This window comes from Rattus norvegicus, chromosome 13 (assembly GCF_021556685.1).
Source record: "Rattus norvegicus strain SHRSP/BbbUtx chromosome 13, alternate assembly SHRSP_T2T, whole genome shotgun sequence".
Lineage (NCBI taxonomy): Eukaryota > Metazoa > Chordata > Mammalia > Rodentia > Muridae > Rattus > Rattus norvegicus.
The window spans coordinates 22,935,727-22,961,353 of NC_141546.1; the positions used below are offsets into that span (position 1 = coordinate 22,935,727).

General features: G+C 46.3%; 1 long non-coding RNA gene across 1 annotated transcript; it reads left to right on the forward strand.

The window, feature by feature from the left end:
• Positions 1–272: 272 nt before the first annotated feature.
• On the forward strand, positions 273–25,368 carry LOC148001555 (uncharacterized). Its single transcript, XR_015635843.1, has 6 exons — positions 273–530; positions 5,988–6,092; positions 21,078–21,173; positions 22,126–22,399; positions 22,545–22,602; positions 23,063–25,368. It is a non-coding gene; the product is annotated as an uncharacterized LOC148001555 (long non-coding RNA).
• Positions 25,369–25,627: the final 259 nt, after the last annotated feature.

Sequence of the window (25,627 nt, forward strand, 5' to 3'; positions counted from 1 at the left end):
CGGTGTGTGTGTGTGTGTGTATGTGTCTGTGATGTGTCTAGCATATGTGTGTGTGGTGGGCATGTAGGGAAGCAGGGACTATGGTCAGGATGAGAGTCTGTGGAGGACAACTCCCTCATCCGAAGAGGATGATGGACAGTCTGCATCCTGCTCGCCTCTCCCTATGAGGGACGCTCTTCGGATCTCTGGGCAGCGCTACAAGCTGACCTTTATCAGTGAGGAGAATGAGAAGAGGCTAGAGTCTCAGATTGCTCGCGCCGATAAAGTCAAGTGCACAAGATAGATGGCCTCAACTGCAGACACCCCTCCACTTGTCATTCCAGAAGCTAGAAATCAAGCTGCAGCAAGCTGTGTCTTCCTCAGTCCTCTGGAGAGGAGCCTTCTTGCCTTATTCCTCACTTGTGGTTGCCGCTGTCTGTTCTCAGCGTGCTTCAGTTTGAGGCTGCACCTCCTAGATGCCCGTCTCTGTCAGGACATGCGCTGTACTTTCTTATCTACAGTTCCTGATTCCCGTGCAAAAAGATAACCAGGTGGGTTGGGGCTGAGGAGCCGAGGATGGCTCAGAGATGGTGTCTTCATTGGTGGTCCAGTCTGTGTGTGTGTCTGTGCGAGTGTATACACACGAAAATGGGCACCCATGCAAAGGGCATGTCCGTGTGTGATTACAGAGGTGCACAATAGATATAATAGATCAGCAGCATAATAGAATAATACTAGCACAATAGATCACTGGTCACAGTTATTATACTTATGCAGAATGGGAAATGCTACCGGAAAGCGACAGAGATGCAAAGATTACATCACAGTCAGTAGATGTGTTCAGTCCATGCTACGTCCTTCCATCCATACTAAATACAGACTCTTTCCAGCACGGTAGACTAAGGTACACTTATTCTTGTGCAAAGGGTCTACCTCTCATGGTGTAACCAACCACCTCCCAACTCTATCACATTAAGGGCTACTGGGTTTAACGTGCAAATCTGAATTTGGATTTGTGCTGGGAACTGAACTCAGGTCTTTTGGAAGAGTCAAAGTGCTCTTTACCGCTGAACAATCTTTCCAGCCCTCTGCTAAGGATTGTAAACAAACAAACAAACAAACAAACAAACACACAAACACACAAACAGACGAAAGATTTGATATGTATGATGGTTATAGAAGCATCCACAGGGCTAAAGAAGCAAGAGAACAGGAAATGGACAGAACAGTTGTTTGGAGAGAGAGAGAGAGAGAGAGAGAGAGAGAGAGAGAGAGAGAGAGAGAGAGATCGAGCAGGAAACTATGTGTGTGCAATATGGGCAGCAGAGACCTCCGTGGGTGTTTCTCTGCAGCCTATGGGGTTGAGGTAAAGAGGAAGAAAGGGAATTGTTATTGCTCCTAGGGGTGCAGGAAAGAGGAGACTCACGAGTGGCTATTCATCTCACAGACTTTTGCCATTCACAGTGGCCTTGACTTTTGGTCTTCAAGAGGCTGTGCTTCTGGAGCAGGAAATAAAATGTGTACCACGCAAGGTTAAGCCTCAGACCAGGGCTTCCTACACAAGGCCAGGACCCCTGAGGAGCACCTTTCTTGAACTAGAAAAACATCACAGACAGAGGAACAATAAAAGTACTTCTTTGTTTAGCTCTTAGCTATGTGTTTAAACAAACAAACAAACAACAAAGCACTCTAAAAGCCTTTTATGAAGGACCCTCAAATCCCTTCATGAAAGGTTTTATATCTGTCTCCTTTTGTCTTCACATTTTCTGTTGCCCTTGGTGGAAACAACCTGTCCAAAATGGAGTTCTTTTGTATGTTCTTTCTTAATAGAAAAGAATGTCAAGATGTTTTGGTTTGCCTAAGATAGGAGCACTTTAAAGGACACCTACGCTATCCGTATAACTCTGCTTCCAACAGTTGAAGAGTAGAACAGTTGTTAAGTAAGCCTCGAGTCCTGTGTAGCACCTATGACCAGTGGTTCCTCTTTGAACTGATGCTTGAACCCCCGTTTCGAGACGTCCTGGAGTTACACCCTTGGCTTATCTCTAATGTGGGCCAGTCTCACTGAGCCTAACTGTGAGCGAGCTGAGCCCTAAAATGAGTGCTTCACATGATTTCCTGCAGGGGGCGCTGATGGACTGAAAGCGAGGCATCTTGTGGTGGGCAGTGTGAAGTCATCAAGCTCCTCTTCCAATAGCTTCAACTTTGGTAGCTTCCAGCTTCTGCCAGTCTCATAAATTGACCTCCAGGAAGCGAACTGTGGATATAATTTTCACTTTACATATTGTGTCACCCAGATTCAGTGTACTTTCAGTCATGACGCTAACTTCAATAAAGGACGTACTGAAAGTAAGGTCTGAGTTGCTGGCAGACACCCTTCTCCTAGTAAGAAATTTAAGAGCACATAGATTTGCTCGGAAGCTAGACACGTTTCTATATCTAGACACAAGAGAGGATTCATGGCTGATCTACATGGCCCCAGGATTCTGGCAGGTCAACTAGAGGACATTTTATATCTAGGTCAGCTCCTGACTTTTAACAAATCACCAGCTATCTTTGTTAAATAAAGTGTATTTATTAGAGGCTAATCATGTAATCCAGTCACAGTGAATGGTGTTAGGGGTGCTGCATTCTGGGTTAACCTATTTTAGTTTTGGTTTTGCTTGTTTGGATTTTTAAATTACATTCTATTACATTTACTTATTGATATATTTATGCATTTACTTATCTTCTGTCTTGGGAATTGAACCCAGGCACATAAGCGTATTTAGCAAACATCTTGCCATTGAAGTTTGTCCCCAGGCCCTCGTTTTACTTTTAAAAATTTTGAGATTTTGTTGCACTAGTTGTTCAACCTGGCATTGAACTCTATTTTGCAGGCTGGCCTTGAACTTGTATCTTTCAGTTTTAGCCTCCTGAGCAGTTGGGATACAGATCTGTGGCTCCAGGCCTGGCCTTCCCTGTCTTACTGTTTTGTGGGGGGCTCCACCTGCCCCGTGTTGCTAAGCACAGTGGTATCCACCCAAGAAGGGACACACTGAAGGGTGATGTCTCTGAACACTCAGGTCTTCTTCCGTGTGTCCGAGCCAGCCACTGTGTGTGATGACCTGACTCTGACTCTGGTTCTGACAGCCTTCAGTGAGTGTTAGGCATTTACTTGGAATTTAGGACAAAAATAAATAAATAAACACATATTGATATACCTATAAGACTTTTTTTTTGTCTAAATTCTAAGAAAAATACTTACTAGTTCTTTCTCCCTTCTTTAAGGCAGAAGAACATAGGTTTACAATTCCGTGTAATCCCACCCCAGGAAGACTCTAAGAACAGCTCACAGTTCCGCAGTGTAGTCTACATTACTCCCAACAATGTTCAGGTCTCAGGGGACACTGAAGGTGACGATGGAGATATATGTACAGTGAAGCCATCTTATAATTAATTTGTTAGATTTAAGAATTTAACTGCTAAGAGTTTCAAAGTTTCTATGACATAAAAAATACCACAAACAGGTAGAGATGTGGTATATGATACTTCCTATACAAAGAGTTCTTAAAATGAATAAAACAAAGAATCCAGTGGAATGTGGTTAAACTGCTCTTACATTTACCCTTTATTTTCATTTATTTGTGATTTTCATGCAGTTTTATTTTATGTGGCCAATGCCCTGTGCTTTCTATTACATGGTCATAACCTGGTTTACCAAAAAAAAAAAAAAAAAAATCAATTCTTTGTGCTACCATAGGCCTTGGGAGGGGAGGTTCTGTGACTACAGGGCTTATGTAACTAACTCCTGACTGACAGTGGTCCACACTTCTGAGACTCACAGAAATGGCTGGGCTCATCCCTTTACATTCTAGGGCCACACCCATAAACAGATCCTCATTTCGAAGTATATAAATTTAACAACACTTTCTGATCCATCTGTGGTGTTTTGAGTGTAGAATTAATGTCTCTCTCTCTTTTTTTTAAAGTACATTCACATTTTCCTAAATGATTAGCTAGTTAATTCCAGTTCCACCGTGCGAGTGGTCTTTTCATTCCCCGCTGATGTGTGGTATAAACATTATCATGCATTAAATAGTCATGTATGCTAAAAATAAAAAGTCATCTCAGCTCAGTGCTTCACATTAATCTGAGGCACTCAGAGGTGGATGTCCTTCCTCTCCTGTCCTCCCCAGAGACAGAAAACAGAGGGGAGGAAGCCAGGCAAACATTAAACAACATTGGCTGCGCAGGAACATGTTCATGCCAGGAAAATAAAAACAGGATAAGACTGCATGGTTTAAAGACGTTTATACCGCTGAAAGAACCTTAAAAGTGAGCTTCTTTCTCTCAGGTGTTTACTCCACACCCGGCTCTGTGTGAACAGTTTCATCGATGCTTTCAGTCCCTCACCACCCATGATGAAGTATTTTGTATCATGGCCTTGATTTTAGACCTGAGGATGTGCGGCTTCTCCCAAGCCTGTCAGAAGGGGGCCTATCCAAGGTACAGCAAACCCAGTCAAACAGCAAGGCACTGTGATGGTTCTTTGTCTGAGCTATTCTTCTCAACAAAGGCATCAGACAATGACAAGAACACCAGAGACAGTCCTGGTAGAGGGACTGGGGCTGGGATCTCAAGGGATGAGAACAGCCATTTCTGTGGGTCTCAGAAGTGTGGACCACTGTCAGTCAGCAGTTAGTTACATAAGCCCAGTAGTCACAGCAGCCACAGCAGCTGTCCTCCCTCCAGAAAAGACAGGCAGAAGACTTTTCATCCAGTAGGCTTCAGGAGGGAGGCAGGACAGAACCACCCCGCACCCCTAAAACCTCATAGTAGCCCAGATATTTCAGCACTTGAATTTTGGTTAAACCTATTTCTCTTAGTTACATTTCTGTTGCTGGAATTAACACCACAAACAAAAACAGCTTTGAGAGAAAACCAGCTGATGGTCCACCATGATGGGAGCTCGGGGCAAGGCCTCAAGTCAGGAACCTAGAAGCAGAAACTAAAGCAGAGGCCATGGAGGGACACTGTTATGGGCTTGTTTCTCAGCTCTCTCCCTTATGTATTCCAGAGCTACCTGCACAGGGGTGACACTGCCCCTACTAGTCTGGGCTCTGCCACATTAATCATTAATTAGGAAAATGACTTTTAGACTTACCTCCAGGTCAGTGTGACAGATACATCCTCTCAACCACGGTTCATTCTTTCTAACTGTGTCTAGATTTATATCCGATGGTCAAAAAACAGCATAGACACTACTAGACTTTTGGCTGTTTACATTGTTTTGAATTAACTATTTATTTATCTGTTATTTGGTGGCTGTCTCCATAAGCCAGCCAGAAGCCATGTTGTGGAGACACATGGTAAGGCCCACATGGCCCTGGGACAAGTCAAGGCTATGGTGAGTGTCAGGAAGGCATCATGGATCCTGGCTGTCAAGGGTCAGATTCTCTCTGAGTTTAGAGTTCTGTTTATAGTACAGAAGAAGCTTGCCATGGGTTTGGGAATCTTATGACTCTGACACCTACTTTGTTACTTCCTTCCATCCAAGTACTAGTCAGGCCCAACCCTGCCCAGCTTCTAAGCCCAGTGTGTTCAGAGTGGCTCTTCTCTGAACTATTTTGTTACCTTCTAACGTCACACAGTCCTATTTACAATTCTTATCTAAGACTACAACTATGAACACAGCTCTTCAGGCTGCTATGAAAAACAAGTGTACACAAAATTATATTGAATGTTAGGTTCTATTTCCATACAAGGGTCTTCTACTGTAAGAAGAAACACGGTCACTTTGCTCCTGTCTCTTGGTAGTTGAGCGTGTGACCCATGTTGATGTTAGTACTATCGTAGTGTGTAGACTTCCAATACTGGCTGTCTGCACAGTAAGCACAGCCTCTCTCACCTCATACCTGTACAGCCCCCCCCCCCCCACCTCGGTATCCCTGCCAACCCCAGAGTTGAGTGATTTGTTCCAGTTTTGTCAGTTCAAACCACATCCTGCCCATTTCCACTTCCCACAGCCGGCTCATGACACCGGTGACTCTAAGATGTGGCAGGTTTCTGGGCCAAGAAACAGCAGAGATCTGTTTGGGAGAAGTGAAAATCATCCAGTGGTCACCCATCAGGTAAGCTCTCCCTCCCCAACTGAAGCCAAGTCCCCCATCTGCAGAGGAGGTTGACACTCAGCCTGCGGTCACCGACATAACCATAGCTTTCACCTAGAGGAAAATTAAGCCTGAGGCAGGAAGGTCAGTGGTGCACTCACAGAGGAGCTACAGTCATCTAGTTCAAGGCCTGATGCCCAGAACGTAGGTAGCCTCCCATAGTTGGTAAGGACGGAGAGCATCTTGCCACTTTATAGATGAGGAGGCCTAGCCCAGGGACCTGACTAATAGAGGCAGAAGCTAAACTCGAACCTCAGTCAAGTTCACTCCAAGACAACCAGATGGGCCCAGTCTATAAGTTATCATTGAACTGAGCAGTTAGGTAACCAAAGGAGTCATCTCATAGCTGGACACTGTCTCTAAAAATCCACCAGAAGGGCAGTACTGGGTTAGCAACGAGCACAGAAGTCATGCTTCAGGTGTTGGGTGATCAAGGACACCAATACAAATAAGTATTTAAGGCCAGGTATGGTGGCACATGCCTGGGTGTCCTGGCAATGGGGAGGTGGAGGCAGGAGGGTCACGAGTTCAAAGTTAAACTGAGTCATCTACAAAGAGTGTGTCTTTAAAAGCCAAGAATAAAAACAGGAATCAGAATAAACATTCTGAAGGAATTTGACATTTGAGATGGAAGAGAAAGGAGGAGGGGTAAGAGAAGGAAGAAGAGGAGGCAGAAGAGAGGGAGGAGGGAGAGGAGGGGACGACAAGGTGACAGGAGCAGCAACATTCAGGAGGTCATTCTGGGACTAAAGAGATGGCTCAGTGGCTAACACTTCTTGCTTTTCCAAAGGACTCAGGTTAGGTTCCTAGTACCCATGTCAGTGGCTGACAGTCAGTACAACACCACAGACAGGAGAGCAGACACCCTCTTCCAGCCTCTGTAGACTTCTGCATACATGTGCAAATACCTCTGCGCTCTCTCTCTCTCTCTCTCTCTCTCTCTCTCTCTCTCTCTCTCTCTCATATATATATATATACATATATGTGTATATATATACATATACAGTTCTTAAATGAATAAAAGTCAACTTAAAAGTTGTAAAAGAAGTGATTATGAAAAATAGCCTTTTGAAGAATTCTTAATCTTATGCTTTGGAGGAGGTGGGTGCTAGGAATGAAACCCAGGCCTTGTCCACACTAGGCTACCACTGGGCAGCTGCCCAGCCCCATTTCAGTGTTCAAGGAAGGAAACCAATAAAGAGTTTGGAAGAACTATAGCCTCATGGATGGCCTAGATGGGCAAAATGACCTCCAAATATACAGCCATGACCCTTTGATCAACAGGCAGTCCAGGCTGGTGAACATACAGGGCCTGTCTCTATGACACTGACCACAATAAATATTGATTTCACCAGTGTTGGGCTTCCTTATCTTTCAAGGGTGTAATATGGCCCCTAACTGCTTAACTTATTAACTTGGCTTTCCATTCCCACTGAAAAGCAGAGGACAAAGAAGAACTGCAAGGCGTGTGTGTGTGTGTGCGCACACGTGCGCACATGCGTGCATGTGTTGTGTGTTTGGGTGTGCATATGCACATGAGTGTTGTGTTTGTTCACTGCTGTCGCTATGATGTCCCCAGTTGCATGTGTGTTCAGTCCCAGGGCCTCTCAGTGGCAGCTTGAGAGTTTAACTTGGACACAGAAGGGTTCACTGCATAAAATCTAAGTACATAACCTCCAAACATCCTATACCAAGCTGGGCCTGGCCCTCAGCCTGGGCTAATTTCAGCTCCATTGTGGGGAGACCAGCTCTGCTGTCGGTTTAACTGCCAGCCCAGATAAGCAGCAGTGTGCTAAGAACCACAGGTTGCACAAGCAACCACTCTGCCAACCTAGGGAAAAGACAAGACTTTCCAGCCCCTTTGGTCACAAACGGATCTCATTTCTGCCTCCATCTACTCCTCTCCCTGTCCTATTTTTAGTGCCCAGGTTGGTTTTAATTAGGCTTTGGTTTGTATGGAGGGGAGGGTGGTGGATGCTGTTCCCCTTTAGACATGCAGGCATCAGCCTGGTATCTGCCCCTTGGCTTCCTTTCAGAGCCCAGGATGTGCAGAGTGGTTGCACACTCTTGCCAGGGCTGGGTGCCCACGAAAGCCAAGGCCATGCCCTTTTGTGATGAGCTGTGAGGCAGTGAAACCAGCGCAGGACCAGCGGGCTCCTGAAGAAAGGGAGAGTATGTCCGCCAACGACTTTGTCCCCACAGTCACAGTGCTCAGCTCCCTAGCCAGGTCCCCATTAAGATCAGTCTAGCCTCCTTCTAGAGAATTCCACTCCAGGCTCCACTGAGAGCTGACTGCTTACTACACAGTACAAACACCAGACATGGGTACAGTCTCAGCTATAGCTTCTGACTGCTTACAGGTTCACCCTGCCATTTGACCTTGAACAACTGAAATCTTGTCACTTCAGCCTTTCCTGAGGAGAAGGCTATTTGAGAGGTCCCTGGGCAGCAGCAGACACATCCAGTGCAGGCACCAATCATTTCTTCATTAAATCCCTACATCTGGGAAGTCAGAACTGTGGATGCATTGGATTTGCAAGAACACAAAGAACCGAGAGGCAAGCAAGCCCGCGAGTAGTCAAGAGAGGCTGAGAAAGCAGGGCAGAGAAGACAAAAGGAGGAGAGGATGTGAAGTGTCACACTTCATTTGCACGGGTGCCACTCAGCACCGTGGGCCATTTTACACAATGTTGCCCTTGCATCATCTCTGGGCTTGTGGACACTGGTGCGGGGGATGAGCATCTTGAAGGCCGCCTGACTCCTTGTTGTCTGATCCTTGATTCTCTGGTGTGAGGGCAGAAACAGCAATGGAAAGGCTCCGTGGCTAAGGTTCTGTAGGGCAGGAGGGTCTAGGGCCTTTAACAGGGGTCTTGTGAACCCTCTCAGACAAGAACCAAGACCCTAACGTAACAGGATTTGGCAGATCTCAGGCTCATTCAAGGATGTTAAAGCCCCAGGAGGAATACAAACTTGAGAACTGGAATGATTCCAAATAACCTTCTGTAGAGTGCACGATTGTATGAACTGCCATTGAACTCCTACTTCTCCAGACCCTGTAGAGTCTGGATCATCAGAAAGCCACGGTGAGAGCCACAGGTGACATTCACAACGCCTCTGCCTGACTTGGTTTTGCCGTGCCAACTCCAGTCTTCCTGCTCTGACTCTGTGCTCAGCCAGGAGACTAAGGGCTGAAGGGCCTCGCCCTCACCCATCCTGGTGGGAACAGCTTTTCAGATGTGCTATTGCTGAATTTGAACAGGTGTGACCTGGGGCAGAACTCTCGGGCTGACTGTTTTGGCTCTGCTATGCATGTCTAATCCCCAGACCCCCTCAATTGATCATCTGCCTGTCTTACCGTCTCTCCTTTTTTTCTCAGCTTCCACCAGTTGCTTACCAATAACTTGAAACTGACTTTTGTGACAGAGTGACCTGCCTTCTGGGTCAGCAGTTTATCTGCTGTGAATGATCTCTAAAACTAAAACTGAAAAACAAAGCAAGAAAGACTCTTGAGGATGGGAGTTCACTGGTGACATATGTGAGATTCCCAGAAACCCATTTCCACTGTGGAATTGCAAAGAAAACAAAGAGCATTCACTGTCCCATCTCTCATCTTCTGGTCTTCCTCCTTGGCTTTTCCACTCCACACCAAGGCTCCCAGTGTGCCAAGGTCACAGACTGGACCCATTTGGGTCATCACAGTACCTTGTCATGATGGAGTAGATGAACATTTGTTGGCTAAGAAGATCCTCCAATGATGTGGAGGGGGGAGGCAAAGAACCCTTCCATTTTGAATTAACTTAGGCACAATGAAGAGGTGCAGACAGACAGGAAAGAAATCCCGGCCTGAATCTCCCCGCATTACAGTGTAAACTGTGAAGTTGTCTGCACCCAGGAACAGGGCTGGAAGGAGGATGTGCCCAGATTGAAATGGGGGAAGTAATGAAAGCTGTTGAGAGACAGAGGAGAGGGAGGGAAGAAAGGGGAGGGAGAGAGAGAGAGACAGAGACAGAGACAGAGACAGAGACAGAGACAGAGAGACAGAGACTTGGAGGAGAGGGCCAGCTGAATTACTTTAAAGGATTAAAGAGGGTCTTTAAGAATGGATGTTCTAAGGTCCTGGAGGCAGAGATGGAGGACTGAGAACCAGAAAGAAAGCAGGAAACAAACACTTGTACTAACTAGGACTTGGCTCAGGAATGCTGTTAGGATCCACTCTATCCCTGTTCACAGAGACCAGTCTTTTTTGATAAAATGGAAATGAAATAAAGATCCTTGAGTTGGTCTGTTTGGGTTCCCATAACAACAAAAAAATTGTAAAAATAATAGCGATTTGTTTTTCATTGTCCTGGGAGCTGAGAAGGCAAGGCAGAGATGCCGGGAGAGCCTCACTGGTACAGGCAACATCCTCGCTCATTCCCAGAAGGCATCTGGTCGTTGTGCCTCACCTACAGGATGAGTAGGCAGCTCTCAGTAGAGGTTTTACTCTTCCTTTCCTTCCTGCCCTCCTTCATTTTCTCCTTCCTTACTTCCTTCCTTCCTTCCTTCCTTCCTTCCTTCCTTCCTTCCTCTCTCTCTCTCTCTCTCTCTCTCTCTCTCTCTCTTTCTTTCTCTTTTTCTCTCATGAAACTGGGGATTGGATCTATATAGCCTTGTTCATGCTAGGCAAGTGCTAAACCACTGAATAATGTCAGCTGTCTTTTGACTGTTTTAGTAAGCAGGATCTTACTAAGTTGACCAGGTTGGCATTGAACTTACTATAGCCAAGGAGGGACTTTGCGTTATTAACTTGTTGGTTTCTAGTTTCAGTCTCCCAACTAGGTGGACTTACAGGCCAAGACCTCTAGGCCCAGCTTCCTGGGGGTAGTTTATAAAGTGCACTAACCCAGGGCCAGTGGGATGGCTCTCCAGAAAAAGGCACTTGTCAAAGTCTGACAACCTGAGTTCGAGCCCTAGCACCCACGTAGTAGAAGGTGAGGGAGACAAACAACCCCTGCAAATTGCACACACACACACACCCCAAACCATGGCATTCGTACATGTGCACACATACACAATAAATTAATGTAAAAATAATCCTCAGACATTAATCTGAATTATAAGAGCACTATCTTTATATTCCAAGCACTACCCAAACTTTCAACTCCTTATCTGCCACCTTAAGATTTTAGAATATAAATCTGGGAATGGACATAGGCAAACATTCAAACAATAGGAATCCTATGGAATTAAAAGGGTCAGGAGATCAGGGACTTCTTTAGGTGGGAGTGACCCCAGGCCCATGTTTACAGAAATACTGTATCGGCTGTAAAAACTCTGGCCAGAGAAGGAGTAAATATGGCGACGATGGCGAGAGGTCTCTGGGGACTCCCTGAAATGGTTTAGACATCTCACCGAGTTGCCGATGCTATTGTTATCAAATGAGACACATTATCGAAGGGAATCATTCATAAAAAGACAGAAGGCACCTGAGATTATTGTTCTGCTCTGGAGACAAAACTCAGTCTTAGGAAATGTAAATGTGTTGCTCTCAGATATGGGCCAGTAGGTGGCAGCACTGGAGACGCCATGCTACCCCAAAGGACTCCATGACACCCCTACCCCATGCGTGTGTGCATGCATGTGTGTGTGCACGTGCGTGTGCGTGTGTACGTGCGTGAGTGTGTGTGTGTGTGTGTGTGTGTGTGTGTGTGTGTGTGTGTGTGTGTGTGTGTGTACAAATACTGAGTAGCACAGAAGAGCAGACACCTGCCTGATGTGAAACCCAGGAAACCTAGGCCTTCCACCTGCCATGTGATGGGTCAGCAGCCTACGTGGTATTGCCCTTGTCATCAGCCCACCAGCTATGTGGGAAAGTCTGTCTGCATGGAGGCCAAGCTCAGTGTGGAGAGATGAGGACTCCCTGCAGTTTCTGAAGCCTTTAGCTGGGGTTGAGCAGGTGTGTGTGTAGGGGTAACATCCAGCTCCCTGGTGCCCCTGAGATGCTATTTCTAGAGATGTTCGGGTTGTTCTGTCTCCATGTCTTCTCTTCTTTCCTATGTGACAGGAGATGTGGTGGGCACTAGATTGATACCAGAGGATCCTTATTCTGAAGTTTCCCATGACCTTTGATGTGCCCATGTGACTCTGAAAGTGGGAAATATGATCTGTGGTTCTTCTCACATCTATTTGATGGACGATTCTCTGTTGGATGCTTCCAGGTGCTGCTGGGTTTTTCCAGGTGCTGCTGGTGCCTCACAGGGCTCTCTAGGAAATCTTTCTATGACCAGTTCTGTGTACAAGTAATGCACGCAACATGCCAGCTCAGAAATGTGACACACTACTCATGTCTCTTACTTTAACGGCGTGATGAATTGTCTCGTTTGCTTTGTCTTCCTGATCTTGCCTTGCCACTTCACCCCACCCCCAGGGCAGATGTGCTGTTTCTCCAGTACCTGCCACTGAGGAACCTTCCAAAAGATGCAGCTGTGCTCACTGGCAGGGCCTGCAGGCAGGAAGGACTGGCCCTGTCAATGGCCCTGCTCTAACCATTATGAGACCAGTGTGGAGCTGACCTCTCAGGGCAGTGCTCTCCCCAACTCTCTACTACATGTGTATCTTGACAGATCCAGGAGAGCCGTTCTCAGTGTGAAGAACATGCTGCCCTGGGGAAGATACCGGCAGGGACTTTATAAGGGACCAAGGAACACGACTAGATCACACACAAATAATGTTGGGACTTATTGGTATAGAGGACACTGCAGAACAAGAAGGAGCTTGGACTCTGTCCAAGGGTTATTAGTTACAAAAAAAATCCTCCTTCCAAAATCTTGGCAGTGAGGCAGCCAGAGCCACAGGGACTCTACCTGGTACAACCGGGAGTATTAGGGAGCAAGAGTGTCTGTAGGCATAGTTACCAAGTACATGGTGCCTCTCAGATGTCACCAGGGAGGACCCGGGGACCCAGCCCCGGGGACAATTCAGTAGAGTGGACACCCAGAGACCAGAACTTCTAACCCCAGCCACTCACAGGCTGGCTGACCCCAGAGCAAATCACTTTGTGTGGTTTCTTCCTTTGGAAAGCAGGAAGGGGAGATAACATCTGATCTACCTCTCAGAGGCTCAGGTGGTTTCTGTTTTGCTTTTTGTGAAGAGCAATAATAAAAATGACACCAAGCCCTGCTGAAAATAAATACAGGCTCTATGCATTTCTAGCAATAACAGTGAGAATTCTCATCGGGATTGGGGCTTACTTTACCGTGATAAAATCACCAGTAAAATTCTAAAAAGTTTCTCCTTTGTGCATTTGCCTTCTCTGCAGAAAATGGTTTCCTATCAGGGAAGAAGTACTTTGAGACATACATTTGGGCCTCTGTGTATTCCGTTCCCCAGGCTGAATGCCGGTGTCTTTCTCCAGGTTTCCATTTTGGTCATATTTCAGAAATGGTTGAATGCTGGATTCTGATCTCTCACTGGGAAGCAAATTTAAAGAAAATGTAATGAGATTAGCAGATAAGTAAACAAACATTTTAATTGAGACCCAAGCTCTGCCAGTGCTGGAGCCGTACAGAATCCCACGTCTCTGTATTCTTTGTGGGCCTGAAGGAAACTCAAACCTAGAAGGCTACAGTAAGCATGGTCACCCTGATTTACGGGCCTCAGAAAAGGGTTTCAATGTGGCAGTTTGCAGGCGTGAGATTGTTCGGAACACAATGACACAAATGAGGGTTTTTCTTGCTTCTCACAGAAAGGAAATTTGCTCAGAGGGAGTCTATGAGTAACAAAGTTCCAACCTTTCCCATCCCTCTACCACAGAAGAGACCTCACCCAAAGAGCCTTAGGCAGATGTGTGTCAGTCCCCCTGGGGTGAGGTTTAAAACTGTGTCTATGTGAGAGGCTGGACTTCCTTCTCTGGCGTGTTTGTGAGCTGAAAACTCCAACGCATCCAGTCCTTCCTCTCTCTCTCTCTCTCTCTCTCTCTCTCTCTCTCTCTCTCTCTCTCTCTCTCGTCCTCCCTCCCTCTCTCTCTCTCTCTCTCGTCCTCCCTCCCTCCCTCTCTCTCTCTCTCATCCTCCCTCCCTCCCTCTCTCTCTCTCTCTCTCTCTCTCGCCCTCTCTCTCTCTCTCTCTCGCCCTCTCTCTCTCTCTCTCTCTCTCTCATCCTCCCTCCCTCCCTCTCTCTCTCTCGCCCTCTCTCTCTCTCTCTCTCGTCCTCCCTCTCTCTCTCTCTCCCTCTCTCTCTCTCGTCCTCCCTCTCTCTCTCGTCCTCCCTCTCTCTCTCGTCCTCCCTCTCTCTCTCTCGCCCTCTCTCTCTCTCTCTCGTCCTCCCTCTCTCTCTCGCCCTCTCTCTCTCTCTCGTCCTCCCTCTCTCTCTCTCCCTCTCTCTCTCTCTCCCTCTCTCTCTCTCTCTCTCGTCCTCCCTCTCTCTCTCGTCCTCCCTCTCTCTCTCTCGCCCTCTCTCTCTCTCTCTCTCTCTCTCTCTCGTCCTCCCTCTCTCTCTCTCGCCCTCTCTCTCTCTCTCTCTCTCGTCCTCCCTCTCTCTCTCCCTCTCTCTCTCTCTCCCTCTCTCTCTCTCTCTCATCCTCCCTCCCTCCCTCTCTCTCTCTCTCTCTCGCCCTCTCTCTCTCTCTCTCTCTCGCCCTCTCTCTCTCTCTCATCCTCCCTCCCTCCCTCTCTCTCTCTCTCTCGCCCTCTCTCTCTCTCTCTCGTCCTCCCTCTCTCTCTCTCGTCCTCTCTCTCTCTCGTCCTCTCTCTCTCTCTCTCTCTCTCCCTCTCTCTCGTCCTCCCTCTCTCTCTCTCGTCCTCCCTCTCTCTCTCTCGTCCTCTCTCTCTCTCTCTCTCTCTCCCTCTCGCCCTCTCTCTCTCTCTCTCGTCCTCCCTCTCTCTCTCTCTCCCTCTCTCTCTCTCCCTCTCTCTCTCTCTCGTCCTCCCTCTCTCTCTCTCTCTCTCTCTCTCTCTCTCTCGTATTTAAACATATTTCATAACTTCCATCTTAAAAGCTTTCTGATTGATTAGCGGCCGGCAGCCAGCTCTGTTATCTAACTGAACTAAGTTCCTGCTTTCTCCGCAGCTGTTGAATTGTTGGTGTCTGCAGCTGTCTGGAGGGAGACCAAGAACATCCCAAGTCCAGGCTGTGTGGAAGGGGCTGCTCCGTTCTCTCTTCAGCTGAACTCTGGCTGCTTGCTGTTCCTTGTACCTGACTGCATTCCACTCCTTTCTGCTTTTGATTCTAATAAGTCCTGCTGGGGACGGAGACAGCATAGGCAGCAAAGCGCTTGCAAGGACCTGAGTTCCATTTAGGAAAGAACAGCTGGTGTGGCTGCCTGGCTTGGGGAGGTAGGGATACACAGATGCCTGAGGTTCACTGGCTAGCCAGCCCAACCTACCTGGTAAGTTCCGGGGGCATCGAGTGACCCTGTCTCCAAACAAGCAAACAAGCAAGCAAACAAACAAACAAACAAGATAGTCAGTAACTGAGGGACGGTAGCTAGAGACTGTCCTCTGGCCTCTGCCTGCTCATGCATACAAGTGTATACCCACCTGCATACACAAATGTACCTGAAAATATACAAATACCTCTCTCTCTCTCTCTCTCTCTCTCTCTCTCACACACACACACACACACACACACACACACACACACACACACACACACATCCTCATATTTATAGAGTAAGTGTGACATTCCCGAGGCCCTTCAGAAAGTCTCTGTCTTCTCAGCTGAGGTGAATGCCTTTACTTCTCTTTTCTTTGGGAAAGGACTCTGTTCCATTTGTTCAGCCCCAAATCACGGACCATGTAAGCTCATGTTTTGAATGATGGTGGGTGGTGCAGTCTTCAGAGGTGTCTGGCTGGTGGTAGGAGGTCTCAGGGACAGGCCTTTGGATGTGACAGCCTGGTTCCTGATGGTCACCACAGTGTGACCTGTGCTATTTCACTTCCCTCTGCTGCATATGAGCTGTTCTGCTGCTGTCCCTTCCTGGCATTAGTGGACAGAAGCATCAAATGTCATTTTAGCTGCTTTTCCCGAGCCACGCCGGTGTTCTGCCATTGACAAGAAAGTGACTGCTAGGTTTTTAAACATGAACAAAATTAAGTAGCACTTAAGAAAATCCCGCCTCTCATTCACTAGCCATCTTCACATTCTCAGTAGCCGAGTGTCCAGGTGTCACTAGACCAGATGGTACAGATGCTGGGTCATGTCATGGTGGGAAATTTGGCTAGACCATGTGCTACCTTGACCATTGCCCGGCGGTGCCTTCATTTCAAGGGAATTTTAAAAGATGGAGACCTACAAGGATCAGATGACTTTTCCAAGGATATCTGAGGATTTAGAGGACTACATTTGTTTTAGCTCTTTTGGGGTACCTTTCTCTACTTTATTTCAATTTTGGTTTTGAAACAGAAAATTAACAACAAATATATACTTGAGTTTTACAAATAAAACAGTGACTCTAGCAATGGTCTGGAAGGATAAAAATACTGTCTTCTTTTTCTGAGGCTTACCAGGGTGTATTTAGTACTGTCTAAATTAATTTCCTATTTTTAGTAACCTGTGAAAATACACACACAAAAAAAGCATTGACTTATATTTGGAGAGCAAGAAATGGTGCTTTGTTTTTTCCTTACCTGTGAGGGTAAGAGGGCCAGCATCGTGCTGCCAATATGGTGAGCTCAGTGGTGTGCGGATAACAGGCTGAGTCAGGGTCCAGTGTGATCAGGGGCTCAGCGAGTCAGTATTCACGCCAAATGCAGGCTGTGGGCTGGCGATCACACACAGCCTCTGCTTACTCCATGGACATGGCTTTCATTAGAGCCAAGAGGAATGATCAGTATCTCCCTCCCCCGAGCATGTCTGCGATGTGTACAGAGCCTCACGCCAGGCATCAAAGGGGCCAGACTTCACAGTGAGTGAGTGACTGACTGACTGACTGAATGAATGACTGAATGAATGAATGAATGAATGAGTGTGCACACACAACTTCCTTGCTTGCTTGCAGAAGTCAAACACGGAGAGTCAGATGGGAATGAAGGATGCGGGAATGCTGTCCGAAGGTCCTAGAACTGAAGGGTTTAGGAACGGCTGAGAGTCACCTTTCCTACCAGATCTTGCTTCAGTCTGAGGCATCACAAAAACAAATCACCTTCTTAGGATTTCTGTGTGATAACCATTGTGGTAGGCTGAATAATAGAGGCTCACTCTAATCCCCAGAACCTGAGATGAAGCAGACTTTACAAATGTGTGAATTAAGGGTCCTGAGGGGGTAGATCGTTTTGGATCATCCAGGTAGGCAGAACCTAATCATAGGGATCTTTTGAAAGCTAAGGAGGAGGACCAGACCAGGTGGCAGTGACCACCAATACCAAGGTGGCATAAAGGAGATGGAGTTTGGAGTGACTCGGAGCAGAGACTCAGCCAAGCAATGTAGATAGCTACTAGACAGTAGGGAAGGCCTGTAGCTAGTCCTCCTCTAGTGCCTAAGAGGGGGCCAGGCTCTGCTGACAGTTTGATTTAGCCCAAGCTGTGTCCAGAGCTATGCCAACAAGTAGCATTGCTGTGAGATCATAAGAGACATGGATCTGAAGGGCTTAGCATAGAGTCTGTAACACCCTAGTCTCACATAAACAGTCGATGATTTTCCTCCTTTCTTCTAGAAACTACATTATTAGGTCCCGGTTGGATCTCAAGTCTGACATAAAGCTCGCCCACCACACTCCACTGAAGACAGTCCACGCTGGGCGTAGATACAGTTCTTCCGAGGGTTTACGGTTAAGCATTTCAGGATGGCTCCATCTAAAGGAGATGTTCCTTAGTCCTTAATCTCAGAAAACTCTTGGCACCAGGCTTCCCTTAAATAAGCTATTGAATCCTAATGCACAGATCCACCACTGATTTCTAGGTCTGTGCTCCTCACAGCCATCTCCTGGGTGCCTTTTGTAAACGGCTATGCATTGGAGGTCCTTTCTTAGAGAATGTAGCAGTAAACATAAAGACAATCTATGAAACTGCGTGGCTGTGAAGTGGGTGAGAAAGACTCAAAGGATGGCATTAATAAATTTCTGGGTGGCTGCCAGGATGTTGCAGAAGGCTGCTGGCCTGCTTGATAATTTCATACTCCTTCACGTTGATCCTTTTTTCTATGTTTCTGCAATCCTCACTGGCTCAGTTTCATACCTGTGAGAAAAACAACTGGACAGCAAGGAGACCATGAATGAAAGTCGACTCCTGGCCTATAGTCAGCAGCAACCCATCCAAGATGGCAGACCAGTGTGCTACCTAGCACATGGGAAGGGAGCCCTGCTTCCAGTCCAATCAACTTCCCACTTTCAGAGGGTAACCCTCTCCAATCACAGTATGCCCAAAGTCTTCCATTTGTCCCTTCACAAAGTCCGCTCACTCTGCCACCTGCCTCCACCTCACTCTTCCTCAGTGAAAGCAAGTAGTAGATTCCCTCACTGTATATGGTAAGTCCTGAGACAATCTCCTTAGCTGAGTCTCACTGGTGTGGCCTTTCCTTCCTTCCTTCCTTCCTTCCTTCCTTCCTTCCTTCCTTCCTTCCTTTCTATCATTCCACTTATTTACATCTCAAATGATATCCTACTTCCCGTTTACCCCTCCACAGCCCCCCTCCCACATCTGCCCTCTCTCCATCCCCTTTGTCTCTATGAAGTGCTCCTCCACCCACCCACACTCTCCTGCCCCACCACTCCAGCATCCCCCTATGCTGGGGCATCAAACCTCCACAGGACCAAGGGCCTCCCCTCCATTAATGTCAGACAGGGCCATCCTGTGCTATACATGTGTCTGGAGCCAGAGCCCCCCTCTGTACGCTCATTGGTTGCTGGTCTGACTCTGGGAACACTGGGTGGTCCAGCCAGCCTATGTTGTTCTTCCAATGGGGTTGCAGTCCCCTTCTGCACCTCCAGCCCTTCCACCAGCTCCCCCACCAGGGTCCCTGAGCTCAGCCTGATGGTTGGCTCCAGCATCCACAACTGCTGTAGCTAGAGAGTACATACCTGTATAATTGTTATTATATATGTAGCATCAGTCTGACATACAGTGAGTTCCCATGTACTGGTACGATGAATAAACACCCAACCAACCAAAGACCCAGGACTACTACAGAAATGGTAATGAGTTTTAGTTTAAGCTGGAGATACAAAGCTTCGATGAATTTTCCAGGACTCCCACTCTGGTCAGTTTCTGGCAAAACCCCCCAAGGAACCTTGTGCAAAGCTCTACATAAAACCACATACACTGAATCAAAAAGAAGAGAAAGTGGGGGGAAAGCCTTGAACACATGGGCACAGGGGGAAATTTCCTGAACAGAACACCAGTGGCTTATGCTCTGAGACCAACAATCGACAAATAGACCTCATAACGTTGAAAAGCTTCTGTAAGGCAAAGGACACTGTAAATAGGACAAGATGGCAACCCACAGACTGGAAAAAGGTATTTACCAACCCTCAGACTGAGGGCTAATATCCAAAATATACAAAGAACTCAATAAGTTAGACTCCAGAAAACCAAATAACCCTATTTTAAAAATGGAGTACAGAGCCAAAAAGAGAATTCTCAATTGAGGAATCTTGAATGGCTGAGAAGCACTTTAAGAAATGTTCAACATATTTAGTCATAAGGGAAATGCAAATCAAAATGCCCTTGAGATTCCACCTCACACCAGTCAGAATGGCTAAGATCAAAAACTCAGGTGACACCAGATGCTGGCGAGGATGTGGAGAAAGAGGAACACTCCTCCATTGTTGGTGGGATTGCAGACTGGTACAACCATTCTGGAAATCAGTCTGGAGGTTCCTCAGAAAACTGGACATTGAACTGCCTGAGGACCCAGCTATACCTCTCCTGGACATATACCCAAAAGATGCCTCAACATATAAAAGAGACACGTGCTTCACTGTGTTCATAGCAGCCTTATTTATAATAGTCAGAAGCTGGAAAAAACCCAGATGCCCTTCATCAGAGGAATGGAAACAGAAAATATGGTTCATTTACACAATGGAGCACTACTTGGCCTTGTGTTTCTACATACTCTGCAGCTAGCAAACGTGCATTTGGAGACAAGACTATGCTCTATACTGTTTGACTCTGGCAATCTTGGTCTCATGCAATGAAGTCAGAGTAACATTTGTGGCCTCACGAAACCCAGCGCCTTCTCCTTGATTCCTGTCTTGATGGATTATATGGCTTCTGATGGAGCAGTACAGAGCGTGAGGGGATGAGTAATAGCTGCGTTCTAGCTGAATTTGAAGTTGGTGCGGCATAACCGGAGCACCATAAAGGAAGCAATTAGTGAAGGCAGATGGGATTCTGTTTTCAAGAAACACTTGGGAGGAAATAATTTAAGAACGAAGAGAACATATGTCCAAATTCCCCTGCCCCCAAACCTCATTTTAAAGAAGGTAAGCTTTAAGTGGTGTCCTCGGGAATGTTAGGACCTAATGTCACTAATCTAAAAGCTATTAGTGTGAGGAAATGGTCCAGTGGTTATCAGCTGGTGATATTGCAGGAGCTCTCGGTGGACACCTCAAACTGTTGGTCTTGGAAAATAAGGTCCACATGTGAGCCTCTCTACAGAGCCACTGTCAAGATTGCAGCTGAGTTTATTGCTGGGTAATATCAAGCCACATTCCTGTGATGTGTACCTGGCTCCAAGGACCACAGTTGTTTATCATGGGGGGGTGTCATTCATCATTCTCGCCTCCTCTCCTTTCTTCGCTGTAAATAAAATGACAAGTCAAGGTTTGGTACGGGATAGGCAAAGTGTTTGACCCTGGAATGTTGTGAAAAGGTGTTCTCTGTTCCTTAATTTGAATCCTTGCTCCATGTCTGTGGCTTTTGTGGGTTGACTGTTTTCTAGAGTGGCACAGAATAGCAAATTATGTGTATTTCCACTCCAGGTGTCAACCTGACGCCTAACAGTTATGATTTTGATCTTCTTTACATCTTAAGTCCGTGACGCTGGCTGGGCATAGCATGGCAACCCACTGACTTTGTGGGGAGGAAGTTAGAAGGCAAATTCTTTGGCTTGACTCATACACTTCGCAGGTAAGAATTCAAACTCTGATCTGATATCAGGGGTCTGCCATCTGCAGTTTGGACTAATAATCCACCCACTGGCTCGAATTCAGACCTAGTTTCCCTTTAGAACCAACAACAAACTATTAGAGTACATTGGGAAAGGAGTGGAGGGAGGTAAGGCAGTGTGCTCCTGCCTTAGCAATTTAGCCAGCCAGAATATACCTGAGGAACATGAGTGAAAAGATGTGTTGTGGCCACATTGCTCTGCATGGTGGCCAGGACCACCAGCTGCGTGAGGCCAGTGAACTCATGAAGTGCTAACCCTCTTGGTCCACAGCAATATTAAAGCCATCATGCGAAAAGAACATAAACCATGTCAGCAATTTTTAGATTTACTGTAGATGGATGTGATACATTGGATTAAATAAAATGCATCATTAAGCATCACTTCTTGGGATTATGTTTAAAATGTTAATGCAACTGCTACAGAGGGACATCACACGTGAGGCTCATGTACTCCTTTTGTTCAGTGGTGCTGGCCTAGATCTGACTCTCTGGGTTTGGATAACACAATCCCGAGGTAAGGGATGGTGAAACCAAGAGTCCAGCTGTGTTCTCACTGGGTCGGGACCCTTGGGTGGGGGCAGGGTGCCAAAGGAAAGAAGCTTGGCTTGCTCTGCTCCTGGGACAGAAACTTCATTATGCAAGAACACTGCAGACATCCCAGGAGCGATTTCATTGGAAACATTTTCTCCTCTGAGACCTAGTTTCTTTCCTAAACACCCCCCAAGGCAACAATGGATTATTGCTTCCTGGAAATCAAACCAAGGGCTTTAAAGTGCTTCATATTAAAAACAGAAAAACCCAAGAAGGAGACAATAATTATATTTCTAAAAGCTTTTAGAACAAATGCCTGCTTGTGAGAAATGATTTTTCTATAAATATTTTATCCGTCCTTTATTTTTTTCTTGTTCTCCAGCTGAGAGGTTCCACATGGGTATGAGCAATGGCAATCCCCTTGGGATAGAGGATCAAAGCCCACACTAAGCTTCACTCCCTCCCAAGGTTTAGAGCTTCCACAACTCTGCCTGTGGCTCTGAGATGGAGGGGCTCAACTTTGTGGACAACCAACAGAGACTGTTGGAAAAGCTACAAGCACATGACTGTGAGGTCGTTGTTCAAGGCTTGGCCAGAGAGAGACATGAGTATGCTCTACCTGTGGGCAATGACCCTCAAACAACCCACTTTAAAATGTAAGTAGCAAGTCTTGAATCCATTAACTGGTTTGAGATAAACATTCATTAAAGATGCTAGGATACTAGCACAAGAGCTCCTGGGCAGGAGGGCATGGGTTTCTGAATACCTAGTGCCTGGAGTCTCATCTTCTCTTCCTTCCAGTAGGACAACATTTGACAAGTGTATTTTGAATGAGGGGCTTCATCCATCAACTCACAAGGTGAACAGAGTGTATGCATGTTGTCCACAGTATTTAATATGGGAAACTGGGAAAATGATGGGAGGGAGAAGCAGAGACAGGACCTAGTCTTGGATGTAGGTGAATGTTGGCATTGACCCCTATTTAACCTTAGCAGAGTTCTTAGCAAACATTAGGTGCCATAGACGGGTGAACGGAGGAATCAAGTTCACTGCTGGTGAGCAGCAGCCTGTAGACAGCTCTTCGGCTGGGGACTAGGAGCATAGCTGGTATAATCCTTTTTACAGAGATATTGGCCCAGACGGTTGTTTACTACAACTTACTAAAGTGGGTTGGATTCTGGGCATTGGGTTTTGACACAGCTCGTGCTGGCCTTGAATTTGCTGTGGAGCTGAGGATGAACTTGACCATTGGACTCTCTTGCCTATACATCTTGAGCGCTGGTGTTACAGACATGTACCATTATTTCTTGTTTGTGTAGTGCTGGATATCGAACCCAGAGTCTCATGCATGGAGCCAAGAACGCTGCCACCTGAGCACCAGCTCCCCAGCTCCCGGCACTGCAAACTCTGAATGGCCAGTAAACACAGTTAGCCTCAGAACCCTCAGTCTATGGATTCACTGTGTCAGAGATTGGAATATGCCATTTACAAACAGGAACCGGGATGGCTCAGGGCTGAGACTGTACTTGGAACATTTATCTTTGAGGGGCAAAGTCCACTGGGGTGTATTTTGCTATCTTAAACATTTGGTGGCCTGGTAGGCTTATTCTGTATCATTGTGGGAGGTGAGTTTTGTGTTCATCCCTCTGTTCCTGTTCATGCTGCAAACAAAGCACTGACTGCCGTTTGCCTCAAACGGGATTTCCCCAACGATCGTCTCGAGAATAGCCTCAGAAGACCGTCTACTGTCCGAGGGTGGACAGGCTTAATGTCTATGATAAAGTCACAGGTTCCTCTCCCATGTTATAATTGTGTCTGCAGATGTCTCCTACCTCTCTTCACATAGCTCTGTGGAGGTTGGGATGTATGGATCCTGCTTAGCAAGACAAATAATCCTGGGACCTTGCAAGTAATGAGAATAGTAAACTGCCCTTTGTGTCTTGGGCTTCACGTTTTCACGCAGCATGTGTAAAACTATGCAGATAGACTCCCAGTGTACAAGGAGGGGAAAGCAAGGCATTTGGGGTCTTGTGATTCTTGTTTATTTCAAGACAGGGTCTTACTATGTATATAGCCCTTGGTGCTCTGGAACTTTCTATGTAGATCAGACTGGCCTTGAATTCACGGAGCTCTATCTGCCTGGACTTTCTATGTAGATCAGACTGGCCTTGAATTCACAGAGCTCTATCTGCCTGGACTAAAGGTACGTGCCACAACATCTGGCTACACTGTCAGAGTTTCTGACAATTCCCCTTTAGATTATTTTTCTGGCTTTATGGAGAACTTGCAAAAATTCTGTAATTAAAATCATGTCAGAGAGCCATTGTCTGGTGGGTAAGAACAAACAAACAAAAACATTGCATCAAGTTGGGTCTTTCATTATCAGTGAAGACTGAGGTGTTAAGGAGTCTAGGTGAAGGATGATGTTATCAGGGATACAGAATATTCATGAATACGGCGGGGAAGGGAATGTACTGGAACAACTTTAAAAAATACAAAAAAGCAGAACGGTATTCTAAATATTTGCAACAGTACACACACAAGCACATGCACTAACACTCACAGGCACTCTAATAAACACACACACACGCACACACTCACTAACACACACACATGCACAAACACACACTCACACATGGGGGAGGGGTATTTACAAAAGACACTGCAAGGGAGAAGCCTCAACTCTTTAGCCTTTATTCTGCAAATAAAAAACATAACAAGGAGGAATCAGGGCCTGCCTCCACAGGGAAGCCTAAGATGCTCACGTGTATTTCTCCACTGAAGTTGATGCCTACAAGATACAACGAGGCTACATTCAGATCACTATGGGAGAGAGAGCCTCGTAAGGAACACTAGCATTCAAACTGCATGGCAGCCACTAAAGAGGCAGGGAGCTTCAGGAGCAAACTCATGTATCTTGGAAATGTCTTTTCCTGATTTGATCATGGCCCATCAAGTGTCGGGCATCTTCCTTTCTTGGGCTGCAACCTTGAGCTGAGCATGCTCAGGAATGTGTCCTCCCTAGGACTTTCTATACAAGCTTGTGGAGTCTCTATGGTTCCCTCATTGAGGTCTGAAAGGGCATTGCTTCCACAGTAACTGGAACATCTATGTTCCCCTTACCTGATGCAGGCGATCAGTCTTTCTGTAATCTTAGTTTTACATTTTATTTACCATAATGAGGACCTATACATCCAGTTATGCATACATCTTCTTGTTAAACTTAATTTCAGTCTGATGGTGGAAGAGCTGGGGAAGGACTGAAGGAGCTGAAGGGAATTGCAGCCCCACAGGAAGAACAATATCAACTACCCGGACCACCCAGAGTTCCCAGAGATTAAACCACCAACCAGAGTATACTTGAAGGGACCCATGGCTTCAGATATGTATGTAGCAGAGAATGACCTTGTCTGACATCAATGGGAGGGGAAGCACCTGGTCCTGTGAAAGTTTGATGCCCCAGCATAGGGGGATGCTAGAATGGTGAGGCAGGAGTGGGTGAGGGGTGGAGGAGCATCCTCAGAGAGGCAAAGGTGGGGGAAAGGGGAAATGGGATGGGGGGACTGTAGAGGGGTAACCAGGAATGGGGATATCATTTGAAATGTAAATGAATAAAATGATTGGTAAAAAAGAAACAACTTCAAGGTTCCTTGTTACTGAACCTAATTTCATCTGCTTTAGCTTTTCATTCTCTTTAGCTTCAATACGGTGAATATTGACTTACACCAAAAACACTGGTGATACTGACATTCACTTTTTGGGTTTTTGTCATATTTAAAGAAGATATCATTATAATCAACATAATGAAACACCACAAAACAAGCCTATGGCCATACTTCTTTTTCGCTCTTTTAAAATCTCCATTTGTCGTAAAACTACAGGTC